Here is a 23,846-nt window from a genome sequence, read left to right on the forward strand (position 1 = left end):
GCTACTCCAATCTGTTGAGGATTATATGATACAACATACTCCCTCTTAATACCACCATATATGAAGAATTCTTTAAAGTTCTCAAAGATATATTCTATTCCATTATCAAATCTTAGAGTTTTGATATTCTTCCTAGTTGATTTTCAACTAAGGCTTTGAATTCTTTGAATTTGGACAGAATCTCATTTGACTCTTTCAGTTTAAGGAAATATATCCAGGTTTTTCTAGAATAATCATCCACAAATATGTAGTGAGAGTATCCTCCTAATGAAGGTACTGAAATGGGTCCACATAGGTCAGAATGAATGAGTTCAAGAATGCTCTTTAATTTATGTTCACTATGCTGAAAAGGAGTTTTAGGGTTCTTTTCTAATGCACATCCTTTACATATTCCTCATTGTTTAGGTTTAAGGTTAGGTAAGCTTTTTACAATTTTCTCTATAGAAGGTAAAGCACAGAAATTTAAGTGCCCTAGTCTTTGATGCCAAATCTCATTTGTTTTCCCAATTTCATGGTTTAGGGCTAGATTTGGGGAATTAAAAAGTTTGTATAGGCTCCCTTCTCTAACTCCAATAGGAATAGCATTTTTTATGTTTGATTTTTTGACCTGCACAGAAAATTATTTTCTTGAAAAGTAATCAGATATCCTTGATCGGCTAGACTAAATATAAAGAAAAGGTTTCTTTTGATTCCAGGAACAAATAGGATGTCTTTTTAGTGCAAGTCAACCCCAAAATTCAAATGTACTTAGCAGGTCCCAATTCCTTTCACAGGATAAGTGGAGTTGTCTCCTATAGTTACTTCTTCAGTTGAATGTCCTTCAAGTGTTTCAAATTGATCTCAAAATCTAGTAATATGCCTAAAGGCTCCACTTTCCATAATCCAAGCGTTTCTATTAGTGTTCAACTCACTTGACAAGACAAGGAAGAATAATGAGTTTTCCCCTTCCTTGACTTTGACCATGTTAATCGGATTTTTCTTTCTTTCTAGACAATACATGTGAGTATGTCCAAATTTGTCACATTTGTAACATTGAACTTTGGATAGGTCTCTTTTCTTATAGTTTATATTTTTCTTTCCTCTCTTCCTTTTGAATTTACCCTTCTTATTATTTGATTTTGCATGTAATGCCTGAATCTCTTCCCCCTTATTAGAGATGATATTTCTTGAGATTCACTCTAACTCTTCTTGAATGCAATCATTTTTAGTTGATCAAATTTATGTATAGAGGGACGACTGATGCATTGGACAAAAGATTCCCATGATAATGGTAGTCCTCTAAGGGTTATTAGAGATAGTTCCACATCGTCTATATTATTACCAATGGTAGAGAGTTGATCCCTTTAACTCAATTATTTTTGAGAAATATGATGAGATTGTATCTCCTTTATCCATTTTGATATTGATGAGTTGTTGTTTCAATGTAAGCAATCTGCTGCCATTGTTTATTTCAAATGTATCTTGAATGGTTTTGAACACCCCATAAGCAGTAGTTAATTTCGCTATTGATGGAAGAATATGATATTTAACTCCATCAATGATGATTTTCTTAGCTTTATTGTTAGGCCTTTTCCATGTTGTCTTTATTGTTCCATCTACAAGCATTTTAATAACTTTCTTCTATAAATTATTCCAATTTGAGTTCTTGAAGTATTGCTATGATTTGAAATTTCCATGAAACAAAATTAGAAGCGCCTTACACTCTATCATCAACTCTAATATTATTGACCATGATTGATATGTTCAAATGTTGTTAGTGACCTTTAAGAGAATTATCATTGTCGGTTTTAAATGCTTGCTCTACCAACCTAGCTCTGATACCATGTTAATGAATGTAAGATCTTTAGATAGAGTATTATGATTTACTTGTTCTCAATTATTTGTATGACAATCTCTCCTTAAGTAACCAAGATATTGACTAATATATCTTTGTTATGATTGTGTAGATTGCCAAAAACTCCTTCACTAGATGATGTTGTGAGCAGTAATCACAATGAACAGGTTATTGATCTGTACAAGATCATTGTCTATAATACTGGCTTCGATCTACAGAAGACGGCTAACGATAATGATATATTTATATTGTAATTGCAGTTGCTTGAAATAATAACATGAATTGTATTTTATGCTATCTCTCAACCAATCAAACCAATATAAATATGATTAAGAGAAGTCATGTCCATGTAGAGACATGACTCTACGAGGCATGTGCCACGTAGGGTCATGTCCCTACGTGGACATGACTAACACAAGATGATTATGGTTAAGAGCGCGATAACCTCAGGACATTATAACTCTAAATTAGAATCATTTCTGGGGGCACAAAATGCAGAACCGATCTCGGAGCAATATTTATATTGATACATGGACAATGACCATAATTCACATTATTGCAGATATGTATAATGTTGTGATATTGCTATCAGGATTTAACTGTTTGATTTTTGAGTCAAACTCATTGACCCATGTTTCATGAGTAGTGATTCAACATGAATCCATCTCTCCTGAGAATAAATGGAACACGTAGCACTCATTGGATCTAGGTGATGCTCACAGGGGTGAAGCACCGGGACTTCTCGGGAGGTCACCCATCCCAGTACTACTCCAACCTGAGCGCGCTTAACTACGGAGTTTCCTCCATGGTTAAACCCAAAGCTTGCAACCCCATTTGCAAAACCTTCACCAAGTGTTGTCCCTTATGAACCATTCATTAGAAAGCCCCTTAAGCTCATCAATTGATAAGTAGGAGATAATTTCCACAGTAAGTCAAATTGTGATATTGCTATCAGGATTTAACTGTTTGATTTTTGAGTCAAACTCATTGACCCATGTTTCATGAGTAGTGATTCAACATGAATCCATCTCTCATGAGAATAAATGGAACACTTAGCACTCATTGGATCTAGGTGATGCTCACAGGGGTGAAGCACCGGGACTTCTCGGGAGGTCACCCATCCCAGTACTACTCCAGCCTGAGCGCGCTTAACTACGGAGTTTCCTCCATGGTTAAACCCAAAGCTTGCAACCCCATTTGCAAAACCTTCACCAAGTGTTGTCCCTTATGAACCATTCATTAGAAAGCCCCTTAAGCTCATCAATTGATAAGTAGGAGATAATTTCCACAGTAAGTCAAATTGTGATATTGCTATCAGGATTTAACTGTTTGATTTTTGAGTCAAACTCATTGACCCATGTTTCATGAGTAGTGATTCAACATGAATCCATCTCTCATGAGAATAAATGGAACACTTAGCACTCATTGGATCTAGGTGATGCTCACAGGGGTGAAGCACCGGGACTTCCCGGGAGGTCAGGCCGGAGTAGTACTGGGATGGGTGACCTCCCGGGAAGTCCCGGTGCTTCACCCCTGTGAGCATCACCTAGATCCAATGAGTGCTAAGTGTTCCATTTATTCTCATGAGAGATGGATTCATGTTGAATCACTACTCATGAAACATGGGTCAATGAGTTTGACTCAAAAATCAAACAGTTAAATCCTGATAGCAATATCACAATTTGACTTACTGTGGAAATTATCTCCTACTTATCAATTGATGAGCTTAAGGGGCTTTCTAATGAATGGTTCATAAGGGACAACACTTGGTGAAGGTTTTGCAAATGGGGTTGCAAGCTTTGGGTTTAACCATGGAGGAAACTCCGTAGTTAAGCGCGCTCAGGCTGGAGTAGTACTGGGATGGGTGACCTCCCGAGAAGTCCCGGTGCTTCACCCCTGTGAGCATCACCTAGATCCAATGAGTGCTACGTGTTCCATTTATTCTCATGAGAGATGGATTCATGTTGAATCACTACTCATGAAACATGGGTCAATGAGTTTGACTCAAAAATCAAACAGTTAAATCCTGATAGCAATATCACAATTTGACTTACTGTGGAAATTATCTCCTACTTATCAATTGATGAGCTTAAGGGGCTTTCTGATGAATGGTTCATAAGGCACAACACTTGGCGAAGGTTTTGCAAATGGGGTTGCAAGCTTTGGGTTTAACCATGAAGGAAACTCCGTAGTTAAGCGCGCTCAGGCTGGAGTAGTACTGGGATGGGTGACCTCCCAGGAAGTCCCAGTGCTTCACCCCTGTGCGCATCACCTAGATCCAATGAGTGCTAAGTGTTCCATTTATTCTCATTAGAGATGGATTCATGTTGAATCACTACTCATGAAACATGGGTCAATGAGTTTGACTGAAAAATCAAACAGTTAAATCCTGATAGAAATATCACAATTTGACTTACTATGGAAATTATCTCCTACTTATCAATTGATGAGCTTAAGGGGCTTTCTAATGAATGGTTCATAAGGCACAACACTTGGTGAAGGTTTTGCAAATAGGGTTGCAAGCTTTGGGTTTAACCATGGACGAAACTCCGTAGTTAAGCGCGCTCAAGCTGGAGTAGTATTGGGATGGGTGACCTCCCGGGAAGTCCCAGTGCTTCACCCCTGTGAGCATCACCTAGATCCAATGAGTGCTAAGTGTTCCATTTATTCTCATGAGAGATGGACTCATGTTGAATCACTACTCATGAAACATGGGTCAATGAGTTTGACTCACAATTTGAGTTACTGTGGAAATTATCTCCTACTTATCAATGTATAATGTTGTTTGTCTTTGATCAGAGTAAGCAAAGTCACAAATGTCCAATCTGGGCAACGCAATGAATCACCATTTTATCGGGTCTGATCAGGATTTGTTATATATATATTTCTTTGATCAGATCTGACCGATACTATAATTCAACAATTCGACTCGTAAGCTTGCATGTTCTTAAAAGCTCTGCAGTTGTTGCAGAAGGATTTAATTTAAATGCTATACTTAGAATCCAATTGCTTCAAATCGATTTATTTTATTTGGGTTGAGGGCCAAATTGATTATTCAGTTTTCAAATAATCTATTTTTACATGTCACTTGAGTAAAAGCGCTTATATTGGCAAAAGTGAGTTTTTAATCTCACTTTTAGTTTTATGTTTTTGTGCCATTTGTGATTTTTGCTCCAAAACCTAATGGAGAGAAGTTGCGATTCGTTTGTTGCCAAAAGAACGTGCATTTGATCTTCACAAGGAGTAGCTCATTCGATTCGTGTAGAGATTCCTTGCCTTTGCCAATTATTTTGCTCCATTTGGCGTAGTCTTCATTTTCCTATTTTTTGGCTCATACACTTGAGGCAAAGCTCTAAGATTTTTCTCTTTGCTTCGTCATTTCGAGTGCAATTGAATGCTCTAGATTCATGGGATGAGAACTATCATTCTCCACCATTTTGTTTTGTTTGTTTGTTTTTGACCGGTTGGACGAGTATGCATTTGCTTATTTTTATACTTGCAATTTGAAGTTTTCAGCCCATTATGCTATCGAATTTTGCATGTGTGCCAAGATTTTATATTCTATTGTATTTTTGGGAGATTGGACATGAAATGCAAAAAGGATTTAAATTTCGTTAAATTCTGAGAAGTTTGATTTTTGGGCATTTTTGTGATTGCACCATTTTGCATGTCGCGCAGATTTTGTCAGTTATTTGTTCAGCATGTCCTTTGTGTTGGAATGGATTGTCATCGATGTTTACAATCATTCCATGTCATCACTTTGTGGTTTTTGGATTCGTGGACAAATCAATACTCCCAGCAAAGTGCCCTGGTTGAGTTTGTCGAGTGCATCTTTTGTTAATGTAATAGCTTCAGTTGGATCTGATATCAGTACATGAAATCAAATTTACACACAAATATATACATATATACACATATGAATGTACATATATATACATATATATATGTACGTACTTATATATATACATACATACATACAAGTATGTACTTATATATATATATATATATATATATATATATACAAGTATGTACTTATACACACACACACACACACACACACACATATATACAAGTATGTACATATGTGTATATATATAAGTACGTACTTGTGTGTGTGTGTGTGTATATATATATATATGTATGTACGTACATATATATGTATGTATGTATGTATATATATATATATATATATATAAAGAGAGAGAGAGAGATATAAGTACGTACATATATGTATGTATATATATGTACACAAATATATACATATATACACATATGAATGTACATATATATACATACACACACAGACACACACACACACACACATATATATCTATGTATGTATGTATGTATTTAATTTCAGTCACATACTAATATAACAAGCTATTCCTAATACTTGTGATCATGCCAGTTCGGGCTTCTCACAGTTATGAGAAACAGACAAGTCATGTTCTGATACGCCTATCCGCTGGAAGCAGATATACCTTAACAGGTTTCTTTGCACCGTGTTTCTATTACATATCGAGCACCCTATGATTCGGTTTCATTGCATATCCAAACTTTAGATAAAGTTTGTGTCATTATCGACTTGCTTATGATATTATGAATTGACAGTAGTTAAGGTGATAACAAATTTGTTTATTATAGCCACGTAGCATCATGACCCTATGTGGCAAAAGCCACATAGCGTCATGCCCCTACGTGGGTTTGACTTCCCTTATCACTATAAATAAACCATTGATAATTGCTAAGGATAATATCAATTACAGTGGCAATATAAGTACTTCAGCAAGCATTCAGCCTGTGTCAATATAAGTACTCCAGAAAAGCATTCAACCTATTCACAATATAAATATAATCTTCCTTCATTGCATTATTACATCAAGTCTGAAATCATAAATCAGTCATAGAAGATTACATTCTTAAGGAAAAACAGTAGATACAACAGTAAGGAACATATCTGATATATATGTACTGAAATTAAAAGACCGTTATTATTCTCTATCTCAGATCCAAATTCCTTAGCATGGTATCAGAGCCTAGTTGGTGGATAGAGACTAAAACAGATTGTGGAAAATTGTTCTATAGTTCCTGAAATGTTTAATCTACCCAAAAGTACAAATCGTGGTGAACGGAGTCAAAATTGTAGGACAGACTTGATGGGGCATCAAATTTTGTATCTTGGAGAATACATATCATGATTGTTCTTAGAGAACTTGAATTAGAACAATATGTGGAAGAAAATAAAACCATACCTGAAAATGAGCCTGACAAGACTGTATGGAAAAGACACAACAACAAAGCTATGAAGATTATAATTAATTCTGTAAAGGATCAGATTCTTCCATACATAGCAAAATCATCTACCGCATATGAAATGTTTATGACAATTCAAAATTCATATGAAATCAATAACACCAGCAGACTGCTTACTCTAAAAACTCAACTTCTTCACATCAAGATGAACAAAGGAGAAACTGTCACTTCATACTTTTTGAGGATATCAGAATTAAGAAATCAGCTTTCTACCCTCGGAAATATTGTAAACAATAACAAATTATCCTTGATGGCTCTTACAAGGCTACCTACTACATGGGAATCCTTCATTCAAGGAGTTAGTGCTGTCCTACTCTTACTAAATTTGATCAACTCAAAAACGACTGTACTCAGGAACAGTCACGATTAATTATGAGAAAAATTATACCAAATAAGGAAGAGGAAGTTCAAGCGTTGCATGTAAACTCAAACAATAAAAGGAAAAGACATTTTAAGAAAAGAGGAAAGAAAAATCAAAACTTTAAGAAAAGAGATTTCTCAAAAGTCCAATGTTTCAAATGTGATAAATTTGGACATACACATAGGTATTATCCAGAAAGGAAGAAAGCCCTTATCAAAGTATTTGAAGTAAAAGAACCTAAAAACTCACTATTCTTCCTTGCCTTATCAAGTGAGCTAAACTCCAATAAGAATGCCTAGATAACTGACAGCGGCACATCAAGGCACATAACAAGATTTAGAAATCAATTTTAAACCTTTGAAGGACACTCCACTGAAGAAGTAACAATTGGGGATAACTCCACTTACCCTATGAAAGGAATTGGGACCTACTCAGTCCAACTAAAATCTGGAGTTACCTTACACTTCAAGGATGTCCAGTATGTACTACATATCAAGAGAAATCTAGTCTCTATTTTAGGTTTAGCAGATCAAGGATGTCGCATTACCTTCCAAGAAGACAAGGTCCTATCTTGGCCTAAAAAGTCAAGCATTAAGAATGCAATCTCTATTGGATTCAGAGACGGGAATCGATAGAAACTAAGCAACACTCAAAATTTAGCCCTAAATCATGAAGTCATAAAGAATAATGAAATCTAGCACTAAAGACTACATCATTTACACTTCCAATCTCTACCCCCCATAGAGAAAATTGTTGTGTTCCACAAAGACGCGTCCCCTATGCTTTTTGGCTCGTACCCGTCCCAAGGACGAAACGAGGATGGGGGGACCGATTTTTGCCGTCCGCAAAGTTGTCCCCCTTTTGCCAAATTCGGAAACATCCACGAAACAGCGAAAAAAATTGGGTAGGAAACTTGCGGACGGCCAGCAGTACCGGGGACAACTTTGTCGTTTTCTAGCCATCCCCTTTTTTCCAGCTAGTCAGGTAAAGGTAAAACAATAAATTTTACTTTTTGTGTGGGTCTGTAGTTGTCTTAAAGACATAATAAAAATGTGCAAACCATATTTGTCCATTAAAACACTAAACACTAACTCTTCTACTCATTTTTTAAAAAAATAGAGAAACAGCAGTAGCAGCAGTGAGGAAAGATTGCATTTAGTATTTCTATTTACTACTTACTATATTAGTTGCACTTCTCTTTATTCCATTCTGATTTCATGCATAATACTTGGTGACTTTAGGCATTTTGATTTTACTACGTATGTATGTGATATGTTATAATGGAGGTACTTAATATTTGTCATTTGATAATTTTCCATGTATTGATCTTCAAAAATGTCTATGATGAATGGTTTATCAATGTTATGATATGCATACTTGAATTTTGTCTCCCTATATAAAATATCCTCTATGTTTTTAATTGCCATCCCCTAAGGTCCCGTCCCCTAAATTTTGGCTCTGACCCTTCCCCATACCGGAAACATGTCCCCGTCTCAGAAACTCCGTGGAGCATAGGAAAATTGTAAAAGGCATACCTACCCTAAAATCTGAACATGAAGGAGCATATAAAGGTTGTGCATTAGGAAATAACTCCAAAACTTCATTCCCTCATAGTGAACATAAATCTAAGAATGTACTTCAATTCATTCATATTGACTTATGTGGACCTATGTCATGACCCTCTTCAGGATAATACTTGTATTATCTCATTTTTCTTGATGATTATTCCAAGAAAACTTGGATCTACTTTCTAAAACTAAAAGAGTCAAATGAAGTTCTATCTAAGGGTTCGTTTGGATCGCGGATTTGAACGAGAATTTGAATTTGGAATCCTCAAAAATTCCTAATCCACTGTTTGGGTCTGCAAAATAGGAATTGGAAATTGGGGAAATGTGGATTCGGTATCCCCATTTGACCCCCAAAAGAAGAGTTCTATCTCCCCTCAAAATACTTGTTATTTGGAATTCTCGTTTTAATTCCCATTTTAAATCCCATTTTTTGAAAATGAGGATTTCAATTAAAGTGAATTTTAATTGGGTTTGACATCCGGATGCCCATTTGGGAGCACCTATTTTTGCACATATTTTTTAAATTTAATTGAGTTGTAATCGAGAGAGTGAGGCATTTCAAGAAATGATACCCTTTGCATCTACTTCAGGCACCTTTAAACATCATTTTGTAATAATTAGCAGGTGCTGATTGAAAAAATTAAAAAGATTATTGCAGAAATTCGTACGAATATAAAAAAATTAATTGGGGAAAAAATCTCAGCTATTGTTGCACCTGCTCATATGTTTGGATTAGACAAAATAACTAGTACCGCACATCTAATTTCTTTTGTCTTTCTTTTAACTTTTTCTTGAATTTTTATTTTGCAATGAACATCGACATTTTCAGCATGTGTGGAGTTAGAAGCACCATGAACATGACCTTGAACAAATTGGAGATATGAATCACCTTTGTCACTGTAACTTTTATATTCTTTTTTTTAACCATATATTTGTATTTTGAACCAAACAGGCTTGGGGTAACAAATTCCGAAAATCAAATATTTTTGGGTTTGAACCAAACTGTCCCTAAATAAATTCCAGAAATCGTAATATGGATTTCAAGTTCCAAAATGCCAAATCAAGGATCTTAGATTCCAATTCCTAAATCATTTTCCAGCAACCAAATGGACTATAAGTTAAAGAGTTTAAAGCCTTAGTAGAAAATCAAACAAGGAAGAAAATTAAAACCCTAAGGTCCAACAATGGAGGAGAATACATTTCTGAAGACTTCAAAGATTTTCGTATATATATGTTGGGATTAAGAGTGAGTATACAGTACCATATAATCCTCAACTAAATAGAGTAGCCAAGAGAAAGAATAGAACCATTATTCGAGCAGCTACGGCTATGATGCATGACCAAAATCTTCACTTAACAATCTGGGTTGAAGCCTCCAATACTACAATATACATTCAAAACAAATGTCCTCATTCATTTCTAGAAAACACAACACCTGAAGAGGTCTTCTCAGGGATCAAACCTGATCTAAGTCACCTAAGAATCTTTGGATGTCATGTATACATTCATATACCTAAAGAGAAAAGGACTAAGCTAGAGCCCTCGGGAAAGAGGGAAGTCTTCTCAAGGAGATATTGATCATATCCTCCCCAGCTAAGAGGGAGTGAAAGTAATAGCTTTGGTTGGATCTGATATCAGTATGTGAATCAAATTTACACACACTCATATACTAATACACACACACACACACACATATATGCACATATTGATCATATCCTCCCCCGCTAAGAGGGAGTGTTAAAGTACTAGCTTTGGTTGGATCTGATATCAGTATGTGAATCAAATTTACACACACATATTAATACACACATATGAATATATATATATATATATATATATATATATATATATATATGCGCATATTTAGTTTCAATCACATATAATATCACAAGCTATTTCTAATACCTGTGATCATGCCAGTTCGGGCTTCTCACTGTTATGAGAAACAGACAATTCATGTTCCGATACTCAAATCTGCTGGAGTCAGATATACCTTAACAGGTTTCTTTGCTCCGTGTTTCTATTACATATCAAGCACCCTATGATCAGGTTTCATTGCATATCCAGACTTTAGATAAAGTCTATGACATTATCGACTTGCTTATGATATTATGAATTGACGGTAGTTAAGGTGATAACAAATTTGTTTACTATAACCATGTAGGGTCATGACCCTACGTGGCACAAGCCACGTAGAGTCATGCCCCTATGTATGACTTCCCTTATCAGTATAAATAAACCGTCAATGCTCGCTAAGGAAAATATCAATTACGGTGGCAATAATAAGTACTGCAGCAAGCATTTGAACTGTGGCAATATAAATACTCCGGCAAAGCATTCAACCTGTTCACAATATAAATATAATCTTCCTTCATTGCATTATTACATCAAGTCTGAAATCATAAATCAGTCATAGAAGATTACATTCTTAAGGAAAAATTGCAGATACAACAGTAAGGAACATATCTGATATATATATATATATAATGAAATTAAAAAGACCATTATTATTCTCTACCTCAGATCCAAATTCCTTGACATCTTTTAGTGCCTTCTTGAGACTTTGCCTCCATGCTTGTTTTGTTGGCATTTGAGATGTGCATGGTGATTGGTATTTGAGAAAACATTAAGTGTGCTTTATGGGACCTTGCGAGACCTATGCTCTTGGTTGAGACCAATTGAGCCATTGGTTATATTTGGACTTGTGAGTATTTTTATATTTTGGACTTTATGACTGTTCCTTCTTACATTGTTTCTTGTGCCTTGTTGCAGTACGACATAATCCTAGTGTTTGGGTAATGGAGTGGAGTGGCTCCTTACATGGACCCTTGTCCACAAGTGAATGAGAACGTACATGGGAAGGGGTTTTCTTAATAAGTGAAAACTTAATATTGATAAGTTGGGGTAAAACACTTAATAAAGATAAATTGAGCTTTATGCCTACCCATCTGACAATGAGTGTTGACCTGAGGTAGAAGGGTATCTATTCGTCCACTGGCATTAACCTAAAATACGTTCTGATGTCTATCTATCAAATGGTGTTGACTTGAGACATGATGCTACTTGAGTTGTTGAGAGCCAAGTAATGACACTCCAACTTAAGTCCCTACACTATAGCCTTGTTAACTCTGGGTAGTGACCTTGACTTACTAGTGTATTTAACTTGTATTGTGTTTATACTTGGACTATGGCTACATCGTTGAGTCATGCATTAGATTGGCTTATGTGTAGCCTTGGTGTGTGATTACTAAAATTCTGGTTGGGTTACTATCTCCACAAACATAGGGGGCGGGCCTAAGGGTATCACATGGTAGGGAGGCATTGCTAACTATACCATTGTTGGGGACAGATGTTCAAGGGTGGACTTCCTCCAGCTACAGGATTTAGAGCTTGGAAGCTCACTCTTCTTTATTGTATATGTACTTTATGTTCTTGTTTTAGCTTAGATTGCTTAATGCTTTCCATTTGTGTACAATTGATGCAATCAAGTGATCACAGATTCCATATGTGCATATCTAGTACTCCTTGGTACAAAGCTAGACTTTTTCCAGCCATACCTTGGTGTCAGCTTAGAGTTTGACTTGTTATTTTGCCAAAAACAGTTCAAATTCACCAATTGGAATCTACGTCTGATCATCGACGCCTTTGCCCCTCAAGTCTGAGACTAATTATCTCAAGAACCCCTTTTAATTGCCAATCAGCATCTCCATAAATTGTGTCCACACAAACTAGCGTCTTTGACTAAGAACTAATGTCTTCAACCTCACTGGACTGGGCCTTTTTGTTCGGAAATTCAGTTGTTGATTGGCATCTTCGTCAATTAGCATTTGTGTTTCCCAATCGGTGTTTGTGTCTTACAACTGGTGTCCCCACCTAGTGCAGATTTGCTAATAGTTTGAGGTGATGGGTATTTTGTGAGAGCTTACGGGTTGGATTACCGAGGGTTCCTCATTGCCTTGTTGACCTTATTGGTGTGTGGTTATGGTCGTATAAATTGTATGTGGACTTAATGCTCTGGTTTATGGATAATAAGTTAAATGAACTTATATGGTTAATTATTGTAGGAATTTTTATTTGGACTTGAAAAGAGCATCTTGCTTGGGATAGATAGTGTAGTTATCTCCCTCTTGTTAGCCGTGAATGGTTGTCGTCTTGGCCTCTTGTAATCTGTAGGCGCTATTCAAATACTTGAAGGGTAATCTCGGAAACATGTGTTCTCTATTCTAAGCACTTGGTTAGTGGCTTGGGAATCTTTGAAAGTGTAAGACTTCCGCTTGTGTATGTGAACATGCGATTCATGCCATGTTCATTGAGTTACAGTTATGTTTAGATGTTTATCTATTGAACTCAGTTACTTAATAATGATTTTGGGTAACTAGTTAAAAGAAAGAAATATTTAGTGTATATTTAATCCTTGCATTCCTAGGATTCGTGACCAAGGCATTATAGACAGAATTTGGGACAATTTAGAAGCATGGTTGGGAACTTTTGAGGTCAAATAGGTTTCGAAACCTTTGGAGAATGAAGATTTCTTAAATCATCGAATGGGTCTAATGAAGGATATCTTTCAGAAAAGAAAGCTTCTCATAGAATATGAAGACAAAGTAGTGTTGTGTGAAGCATTAAATGGTAATCATTACGTCAAGATTAGTTATCAACCCATAGACAATATAGATAGGGAAGAACAATGACCTTTAAAGTCTTTGCTTGAGGAAGAAATGTTTATCAAAAGCAAGAATTAGAGGAAGCAATTTGACAAGGGAGAGGAGGAAAAGGCATGGTTTTGTTGGGCTTTCAAAATGTGGCATGTGAGAAGTGACTGAAGAAATTGTGGATCACTTACTCCTCCACTGCGAAGTCGCCTCAGAGTGTTGGGCAAAGCTACTAAACAAATTTGAGATGGCAAGGCATTCTCCATAACTCCATAAGGAAGGTTTTCGAGAGTTGGGCAACATTCAATAAGAAATCAACTTTAAGTAATGTCTAGATAATGAATCTATCCATCCTCATATACGAGATTTGGAGAGAAAGGAATAGGAGAGTTTCTTTGGACAAAAAATGTCCCAAGAAAAGATTATTTAATAGAATAAATATTATAATCAAAGAGTTGGTTGGGACAACTACCTCTCAATCTTTCAAACCTCACATACATGTAATTGTAGAAGACATGAAGATTAACAGGATGTGGTCGCGAATCAGAATCAAGCCTCTTAATGGGCCTAACTGGGTGAATTTAGTTGTTGACTCCATTAAGGATGCGGCATGGGATAGACCTTCAGAAGGATGTTTCAAAATTAATTTTGACAAAGCGACTAAAGGGAACCCTGGACCATCGGGAGCAAGTGTCGTTATTTGGCACTAGCAAGGTAACATTGTGGCTGTTGGTGCTAAAAAGCTAGAGGGAACTAATAATGTTGTGGAGGCAAATGGTGATGGTTGTTCAGTTCGATAGATTTTTGGATCTTAAGAAAATACACCTGGAAGGAAATTCTTTAATAAGCATCCAAGCAATCATTAATGTCAATTCAATAGCATGGCACTTAAAGAACTTTATTAAGGCCATTCTAGATGAATTGGCCAATTCTAAGGCAGGCAATGGGTTACATAGAAGTGGATTGATTTTTGAAGTGGGCACTATCCTTTAATAAAAGTGACAAAGACAAAATCGTCTATTTTTAAATTGTCTAGTGAGGAATTGTTTATTTTGATGTACAAATAAGAGGTGACTTATGCTTTTGATAAAATTCTAACCCCCATTTGAAGGGTTTAAAGTTGACACATTTACATACACACGTGGACAAGATGAAGACACAATATCCAAGTGAGCAAGTTGTAACAGTGAGAAAGGTATTGTAACCATGAGAAAGGTAAGGAAGCAAGATTGTCATAATATTTCAAATGCGATATTCATCATTTGATGAAAAGCAGCAGCCAAGCATTTATCGCAAAAATAAAGTGTAGAGGAGCAAGTTAACATCATTATGCTTCAAAAGGTAGACTGAAAATTTATTGAGAGCAATGATTTGAAGTTGTGATAGGATGAGGGTAGTTAAACAATGGTTTATACCTAACATATGTCATTGAATCTACAATAGTTTGATGAGTAAGGTGGTGAGTGGTGAAGATAGAGGCTACGTTGACTGTTTACCGTATGGATTAATTAAGCAACGCACACTGAAAATCAATACGAACACTGAACAGCAAATAGCAGAACTTCTATTATTATTCGCATATGCCAACAATACATTATGTTTTTCTTCCTATGATAATGACCAGATCATTACAATGCTTCCCGAAGGGGTTATAAATACTTTCCGACAAACCTTCCCGAAGGTATCCGTCGGCCAGATACATTATGTCCGCTACAAACTATTCACCGTCGGCTACATAACAAGAACTTTCCCGAAGGAACCCGTCGGCCAATACACAATTTCCTTTCCGAAGGGACCTGTCGACCGATACACAATGTCTACCGACGACATCATTCCCCCCAAAAAAGAAAAGTCGTCTCCCGACGACTATTACAAAATCTCTGAGACAAATCAACAACCAAAATATAATGACTGACCCAACACTGTCACTTTAGCCAATCTGACATCTGACCCTGATAGCCACCTGTGCCGCTTTCTGCCTTCCAATGCCGAGTACACTGAACCAAGTGTCGCTGCACTGCCTCCAACTGGATGATCAACTCCTCCCGAGCTCTCTCTACACATCCACCAAGACAACCTCATGGCCAACACCTACTCTCAGTGCCTCTGATACACAGACACTCCATGCCTGCCGCAGCTCCAAATCTTCTCACTGGTCAGACTCCCACGACTGATATCCGCAACGACTGGGGGTCCAGGGGGCAACGCCCTCGGCGGGGTCGAGGGGCAGCGCCCTCGCGGGGTCCTGGGGCAGCGCCCCGGGTGCGCTCCCTGTCGCAATACAGGGCGGGGTCAAGGGGCAGCGCCCCTCGCCGCCAACACCAATTTAGCACTGTGAAACCCACACAAAACTGCATGGAACACACCATTTCTGTCATTTTCTGCCGATTCTACACTCTTTCTGGCAATCGCTGATTCTTCCTCTTCCCTATGGTATCATCTGATACTCATTCTGAGCATTCTCGATTTGTCAACGTTTTTTTTTTTTATACAAAACCTCCTGTCACCCTTCTGTGATGAAATCCGTACGCAAAAACCCCACTCTTCAAAATTTGTAATCTTGCAATCCAAATCCCTACACATGATATGCTTGGAAAATCCGTACAATCACCTCGCATTCCTAGCTGCAATTTCCGTACGCTGCTTTTCTTTAAAAATCCGTACAAAAAAAAGGCTCTAAAATCCGTATGCTTAATATATGTGCTTTAAAATCCGTACGAAACACAAGCTTGTAACAAGCCGTACGGTATCTTCCTCTAAAAATCCATACAGCAACCTCTTGAGAGCTCGCACAATTAATTTATTTGAAAAGCCGTACACCATTCTTCAAACATTGAGAACCGTACGACAATTTTTTTCCTGTGAAATCCGTACGGTGCATGTGGGAACCGTACAATGCCCCTTACTATGAAATCCGTACCGTTGCAATAAAATCCGTACGGTGGTGATGAAATCCGTACGGTGGCTTTAAAAACCGTACTACAACATGAAATCCGTACATTCTTAAAAAATCCTACTGCAATTTGGATTGTCTCGCCAATGGAAAACCGTACGGCAACATAAAATCTGTACCTTGCTATGGAAAACCATACGGAAACACAAAATGCGTACCTTGCTGATGGAAATCCGTACGGTAACATGAAATCCGTACGTTGCTGATGGAAACTATATGGTGCTTCTTCAAAATCCGTACTTTAGTTCTGGAAAACCGTACGGTGCTCTTCAAAATCTGTACTTTAGTTTCAAAATCCGTACTTCACTTTTGAAAAACCGTACGGCACTTCAAAATCCGTACGGTGCTTTACTTCACTTCTCTCTCTTTTTTTTTTTTTAAATTTTAAATCTCACTCCTGGAACAATTATGTACAATATTTACATATATACAGTACTTACAGTCTTCTCTCAGTTATTCGTCCACGGGGGTGCGTTACTTCTTTCATTGCAGACATTCAACTTCGACCTCTTCACTACATCGAATACTTCCTTTCGGTCTAGCATCCACTGTTTTATTGCTCTGTTATTGCTTACTTCCCTCATCTGGTACGGCCCGACCCATTTAATTTTGAACTTGCCTGGTTTGATCTCATTCAGATCGTCGTACAACACCCACTGTCCGAGTGGAAACCTGCTACGCTTGTTCTGTGTCATCTCCATATCGCCCAGTTTGTTCCCGAAGCCCCATACCATGGACTCCGTCAACTGCCCCTTCTGTCCGTCAATAACATTTTCACTCCGTACTGCTGCAACTTTTATTAGACCCTTTCGCTTTGTTTCCTGTGCAGACCGTATCGTGTGCCTTCCTTGCTGCCAGTACCTTTCTGTTATATTTGTGGTTCGACATAATACTTTCTTCCTGCGCAATCGTACAGTAGAATCTTTCCTTCTTTTCGGTTCGTACTGTATGTTCTGTCCTTCAGCTTCAGTCATATCCGCATTTTCTTCTTCGGCTTCTCTATGTTGCTTCGAACATTCATTTCTTCTTTCGGCTTCTCCATGTTCCTTCAGACATTCATTTCTTCCTTCGGCTTCTCCATGTTCCTTCAGACATTCATTTCCTCCGTCGGCTTCTCCGTGTTCCTTCGGACATTCATTTCCTCCTTTCTTACCTTCGTCGATCCTTAGCATATTACAACTTGGAAAGAGCTCATAATCCTCTATCTGCCAGTGGTAAAGACCATTTACTGAATCCAGATCATCATCTCCTTCCAATCGTAGGACTCCCTCCTGATCGGGTTCCATACTCTGCCTCCTCTTATCATCTTCTCCTTCAAAATCCGACGATAGAGCTTCTTCTCCAACCATCTGAGTGTGTAGATCAATGACATACTTTCGGCCTTTGCTTTCGAGTGATAAAGTATTTTTCTTCCAATCGTGCTTTGCCTTGGCTTGTATCAGCCACCCCCGGCCCAGAATGGCATCATATCCCCTCCGCTTCAGTGGGATTACGACAAAGTCCAACAGGAACGGTTGTGTTCCAATCGTCACTGGTTGTGCTGTCAGGACTCCCAATGGCTTGATTCCATGTTGATCGGCCGTTAGCAGCTGGAATGTAGGCGGCCATAATGTCGGCTGTCCCAACTTTTTCCAAGTGTCTTCAGGCAACACATTGACACCGGACCCTCCGTCCACAATTGTTTCCGTCAATACAGTCCCGAGAATTCCCATTTCGACGACTGCTGGATGGCGTCCGGATGAGAGGGCTAACAACATTGGATCTTCTGCACTTGCGCCACTTTCCTTCTCCTTTTTGTGTACTGTACTTGCTCCACTTTCTTGCTTCCTTCCATGTTCTCCTGGTAGTTGAGCAGCGGGAACAATGTTTGTGAGTGCCGATCGGAGCTGAGGCATAGTGAGCAACAGATCACTTATCCTGACAGGTATCTCGGCTTGCAAAATTTGCCGGACAATGTTCTGTTCTGCGCAGTTCCGTACGGAAGTACTCGGCGTGTCCTTCAGGTGTGTCATTTCTGCCTGTGTTGCTTTCTGGATTTCTGCCCTTGCTTCCTCCAGTCTCCTCTTTTCTTCTGCTGGGTCAGGATAAAGCTTCGCTTGCTTCCGAGTGATGGCCAGAACTTCTTCCTCGTCTGTTCCTACAGTAATCAGATTTACTCCGGACTTTGGGCACTTGGTATCATCATGATCACCAGGTCCACACCAGCGGCATAGTAACTTCGGTGTATTTGTTGTGGTGCATTCGCGGGCGAAGTGACCCCACAGATTGCATGCGCGGCATTGAACAATTGGCCGACCATTTGCATCATACTGAATTCAACTCCTTCCGCCATTATTGTTGTTGCTGGTATTGTTGTTATTTTGACCGTGCCGGTTGTTTCGGTATCCACCCGATGTGGCACCTTCCGTAGTGGTGTTCCCATTCCCTCCGGACGGGGAGGCCTCCTGTGTCAGGAACACTTGCTGCGGTATTCTTGTTTTCAAATTGAAAGGGCATTCCTTTATTGAGTGTCCCATAATCTGGCAGATCTCGCAAAATTGCTCTTTCGGGCAGGACCCCTTCGTATGGCCTTCTTTCTTACATTCCGTGCACCATAGGTCATTACCCTTAGGTTCCTTGTTCATGTTCTTGAATTCCTTCATCATCCGAAGCATGTCTTTCTGAAGGGCACGAACCTTCTTGTTGCTTCCTTCGTCATCGCTGCTATCATTTCTGGAGGATGCATCGTCATCTGAATCGGACGAGCTGGTCTTCTTCTTCTTCTTTGTCTTCTGATCACTTTCGAGGTTCATTGCTCGGTTGTAAGCTTCATTGTATGTGGATGGCGGCACGATCTTCATCTTTTTCCGCAGCTTCGAGTGAAGGCCTTCAATGAACCATTGTTTCTGTAACCCGTCAGCTGGTTTATTCTCCATCTTACTGATTAAGTCCTTCAACCTCCTGGCAAAGACCCGTACAGTTTCATTCTTCCTTTGCTTGGTATTGAATATCTCTGCGACAATTTCGTTGTCATCCCGCAAAAGTTGAAATTCTGCGATGAACTCCTTCTTAATGTTATCCCAACTATTCAATTTCTGTGGATCGGCATCAGTAAACCAATCAATGGCAACAACCCGTAGGGTTGCGGGAAATTGTCGGATCCATTCGTTTGTATCTGTTATGCCATTCGCCCTCCAGATCGTTTCACATGTTTTACAATGTCGAATGGGATCAACTGCTTCATCACCATCAAATTTAGGCAATTTTTCCTTCGGACCTGCCATTATTACTGTATGTCGAGGGTTTTGTTGTGTACCTGCGCTGTTTTGCACTCCCGCGCTGTTTTGAGCACCCGCGTTGTTCTGAACACCTGCGCTGTTCTGGACACCCGCGCTGTTCTGTACACCCGCGCTGTTTTCTGCTTCCGCGCTGTTTTCAACACCCGCGCTGTTTTCTGCTTCCGCGCTGTTTTCAACACCCGCGCTGTTTTCTGCTTCCGTGCTGTTTGGTGAAGAAGAGGGTTTGTCAACCGTAGCTGTCCGTTCCGGAAGTATATCTCAGACGAAGAGGTCACTCCACGCTCGTGCTCCTTCTGCACTCCGAGCCGTGCGAGTCGATCTGCTTCCGTCAGGATTCTCTTCCCGTGGCGTATACAGGTTCAGAAACTCCTCCCTCGCTTCTTCCACCAAATCAAGCCGTTGTCGAGTCTCCTTCAACAATCCTTCCGCACTCTTGCTTCCGTCGGAAATCTTCTGAAACCTCCTTTGACGCTCTATCTGCTGAGCCAAAATTAAATTTTCCTGCGCAACGCGTATGTCATCTTTTTCCTTTAGCTTACTCTTGTCTTTGTTCAACTGATTCGGCATTTAATTCATCTCCGCCTGCCTGCGTGCCAGATCCATCGGGCAACGGCGCCAAATGTTTACCGTATGGATTAATTAAGCAACGCACACTGAAAATCGATACAAACACTGAACAGCAAATAGCAGAACTTCTATTATTATTCGCATATGCCAACAGTACATTATGTTTTTCTTCCTATGATAATGATCAGATCATTACAATGCTTCCCGAAGGGGTTATAAATACTTTCCGACGAACCTTCCCGAAGGTATCCGTCGGCCAGATACATTATGTCCGCTACAAACTATTCACCGTCGGCTACATAACAAGAACTTTCCCGAAGGAACCCGTCGGCCAATACACAATTTCCTTTCCGAAGGGACCCGTCGGCCGATACACAATTTCTACCGACGACATTGACCTTGTTTATGGATTGCCAGCAACAAGGCTTTTTTGGCTAGATAATGAAATTATGACTAGAAAGGTTATTCAGATGTAAACAAGAAGGTGGGATAATGGTGACTCTCGACTTGTTGGGCAAGAAGTTCATTGAGGCCAAGCACCAATACTACTTTAATTTGGACATCATTACCTTAGTGCTTGCATGGGGATTAGAGGTATCGAACAATGAAGAAACAATCAAATGGGTTTTTGCACTCTGTGTTTGATGAGGACTTGCTTGGTGGTTTGGACACAATTTTCAAATGGGCAAATACCAAGAGTGGGTATTAACATCTCCAAAGGAATTGAGGACACAGTGGAGGCGAGAGAGGAAGGGATTATTCCCTTTGTGTGTTTGTTGCGTTAAATAACCTTGAATGATTATTGTGTGAAGGTGTTGACAGCTTGGGAGGATCTCAAACTGGCCCTTTATTGCCAGGGGTTTGAGGTTAAAAAACAAATGGTGGTGGCAGAGGCCAAGTCGAGCATTCCAAGGAGACATAAGATGAGGAGAGCTCCTCGAGCTGGTCGTACCAAAGAAAAGGTAAAGATGAAAAATAACGGGGAAATATAGAGTTGTAGTGTGGATTGGGTTTGACTTTTGTTTTGTGTATGTTGTTTTTGTGGTGTTTGAACTCAACGAGAGTTTCAATGGCATAAAATATGTATTGTTTTTTGAGTTGTACTAAGCCATTTTAAAATGTAAAGCGTCAAAATCACATATATATGGTGGGAGTAGTAGTAGGGTTGGGAGTTTGTGTCCAATAAAATGGAGGGAAACACCTTTTTGGGTCAAGTAGCAAGAATGGTTTTTTTGGTGGTGCCTGCGTGGAGATTGAGTGGTTTTTCAAAAAACTATAATTTTTAAGCTTCATGATGTAAAATATTTATTTATCTAGATTAATAAAATCAAAATATTTCCACCTACAAGAAAAGTAGATAAAAATTAAAATATGTTCACCTTGCTTTCTAACTCTTCAATATTTTATTTTGCATATGCTTGGTATCGGAATTGGCATGGAAATGTTCCAAATCTGCAAAAATGTGCCCTCAAAACCTTATGTCAACCTTGTAGTTCATCTAGTTGTGAGCGCAATTAGAGCTTGTTCGAGGCCATCCAGACAAAGAAGACAAAAAAGTACAGTGCAAAAACACATAAATGACCTTGTCTTTGTGCAATATAATCTTCAGTTGCACACAAGGAAGGTAGAGCAAACGCCAGCTGATCCACTTAATTTGGATGACATAGATCCTTACGGTGATTTGATGTCACAGGAGAAGCTTCATTGATTACAAAGGATGAGATCTATGATCTGGAGAGGAAGGTTATGAAGGAAAGTGGATTCAGATTGGGATTGAAAGACATTAATGAGGATGAGAAGGTTAAGGATGATAAGGAGGATCTACTGCCAGTACCAGCACCAGCATCATCTACTTCCAAGATGGAGGTAGCATCGTCTACATCCCCGATTGAGATCGAGTTACAACCAATTGTGTAGAGCAAGGAGGCAAAGCGCCACAACGCACTCCTAGGACTAGACCCCTTACCCATCCTATAGTTTTTACTAGAGTTGTTGGGAGGGGGAAGAGGAAGATGGAGATTGTTTTGATGTTGTATTCACTTATAGTTTTACAAAGATAATTTTCTATTTTAATTCTGCTTCAGACTATCAAGCTACCAACCATCATCAACATTCCACATGAGGATGCCATTTTGTACTCAATTTTCATTTAATATATATCTAGACTCAGCTTCTTTCTTTTGTTTACTCATTTACTAATTCATTAGATTCATCTCCTCATTGATTGTTTGAGCAAAAAAATGCATTTCTAATTGAATTTAAGCAATTTTTTAAGTTGTCAAGTTATCACCGAGTTTTTGCAGAATTTTTTTGGGGATCTTTGGCAAGAAGTTGCTAAGAAAAAAAAATTCACTATGGTTTTGACTTTTTTTTTATAAAGCTGAGGTTTCTTGCAAATTGTGTAGGAATGTACCCAAGGTTCCTAAGACTAACAGTATTCCCACAAATGTGCTGAAGCTTTTGATGATCTTTTCCACAAGATCATGGTATTGTTTTGCAGAAACTCCTTTTGACAATTTTTGGCAAAATCAAGGTTTCAAAGTTTTTTGCTGATTTTTTATCAACAAAATCAAAGTTTTTTGAGAAGTTCCTCTCAATCTCTAGCTAACAAGAGGGATGGCTTGATTACCCAACATCATGTCAGAAGGCACTATGTTTGTTCTTGTACTTGGTCATGTACAGAAGCTATCTAAAAAGTGGCTGGCTAATCAAAGTTCAACCAGGGATGATCGTCTATGCAATGCTTGAATAACCTGCAGATTATGTCAAGTCTTATCAGGGTAATTTAATAAAATGACCATTAAGGAATGGTGTCAAAGTAATATTGCAATACTTAGTATATTGGTACTGTAACTTTCTTTTATGCCAGTCAGTCAGTTTTTAGTAGCCTTTTTTTCTTTAAGTTGTCTATATAATTTAGTAACTTTCAATTATGTCTTTAGTTCTCAGTTGTATCCATTATTGAAAGATCTTGTAATTGCTCAATTCATAAGAATTCCTCACCTTTGTTTAATCTTGATATCTCAATCAATGATTTCATTGTATGCATATTACAACCATTGCATCATGTATGAGCTGGTCCAAAACTGCATTGAAAGAGATAGTAATATGCAGCAGTCCAAGCCACATATTACAACTTAATTTGGACTACAAATTTATTTCTTCACATCATAGCAAATAGTGAAAAGAGATGAGTTTTAAATATACTTTTTAATTGTATTTCTGGTTATAACACTCACCTACCTTGACATCAAAGTACCACTAGGCAATCAACTAAAATGTAATACCAACAAGTGACTCAAATTGGATCAGTAATAATT

General features: G+C 38.4%; 1 protein-coding gene across 3 annotated transcripts in view; it reads right to left on the reverse strand.

Annotated features, from left to right (window-relative positions):
• The window catches only part of LOC149528925 (CRS2-associated factor 1, mitochondrial-like), a 101,616-nt gene that overhangs the window by 71,237 nt on the left and 6,533 nt on the right, over positions 1 to 23,846 (reverse strand). The gene's annotated exons all lie outside the window — the stretch shown is intronic.

Source organism: Cupressus sempervirens, chromosome 11 (genome assembly GCF_028749045.1).
Source record: "Cupressus sempervirens isolate cs-2001-9-10 chromosome 11, ASM2874904v1, whole genome shotgun sequence".
NCBI classification, from domain to species: Eukaryota; Viridiplantae; Streptophyta; class Pinopsida; order Cupressales; family Cupressaceae; genus Cupressus; species Cupressus sempervirens.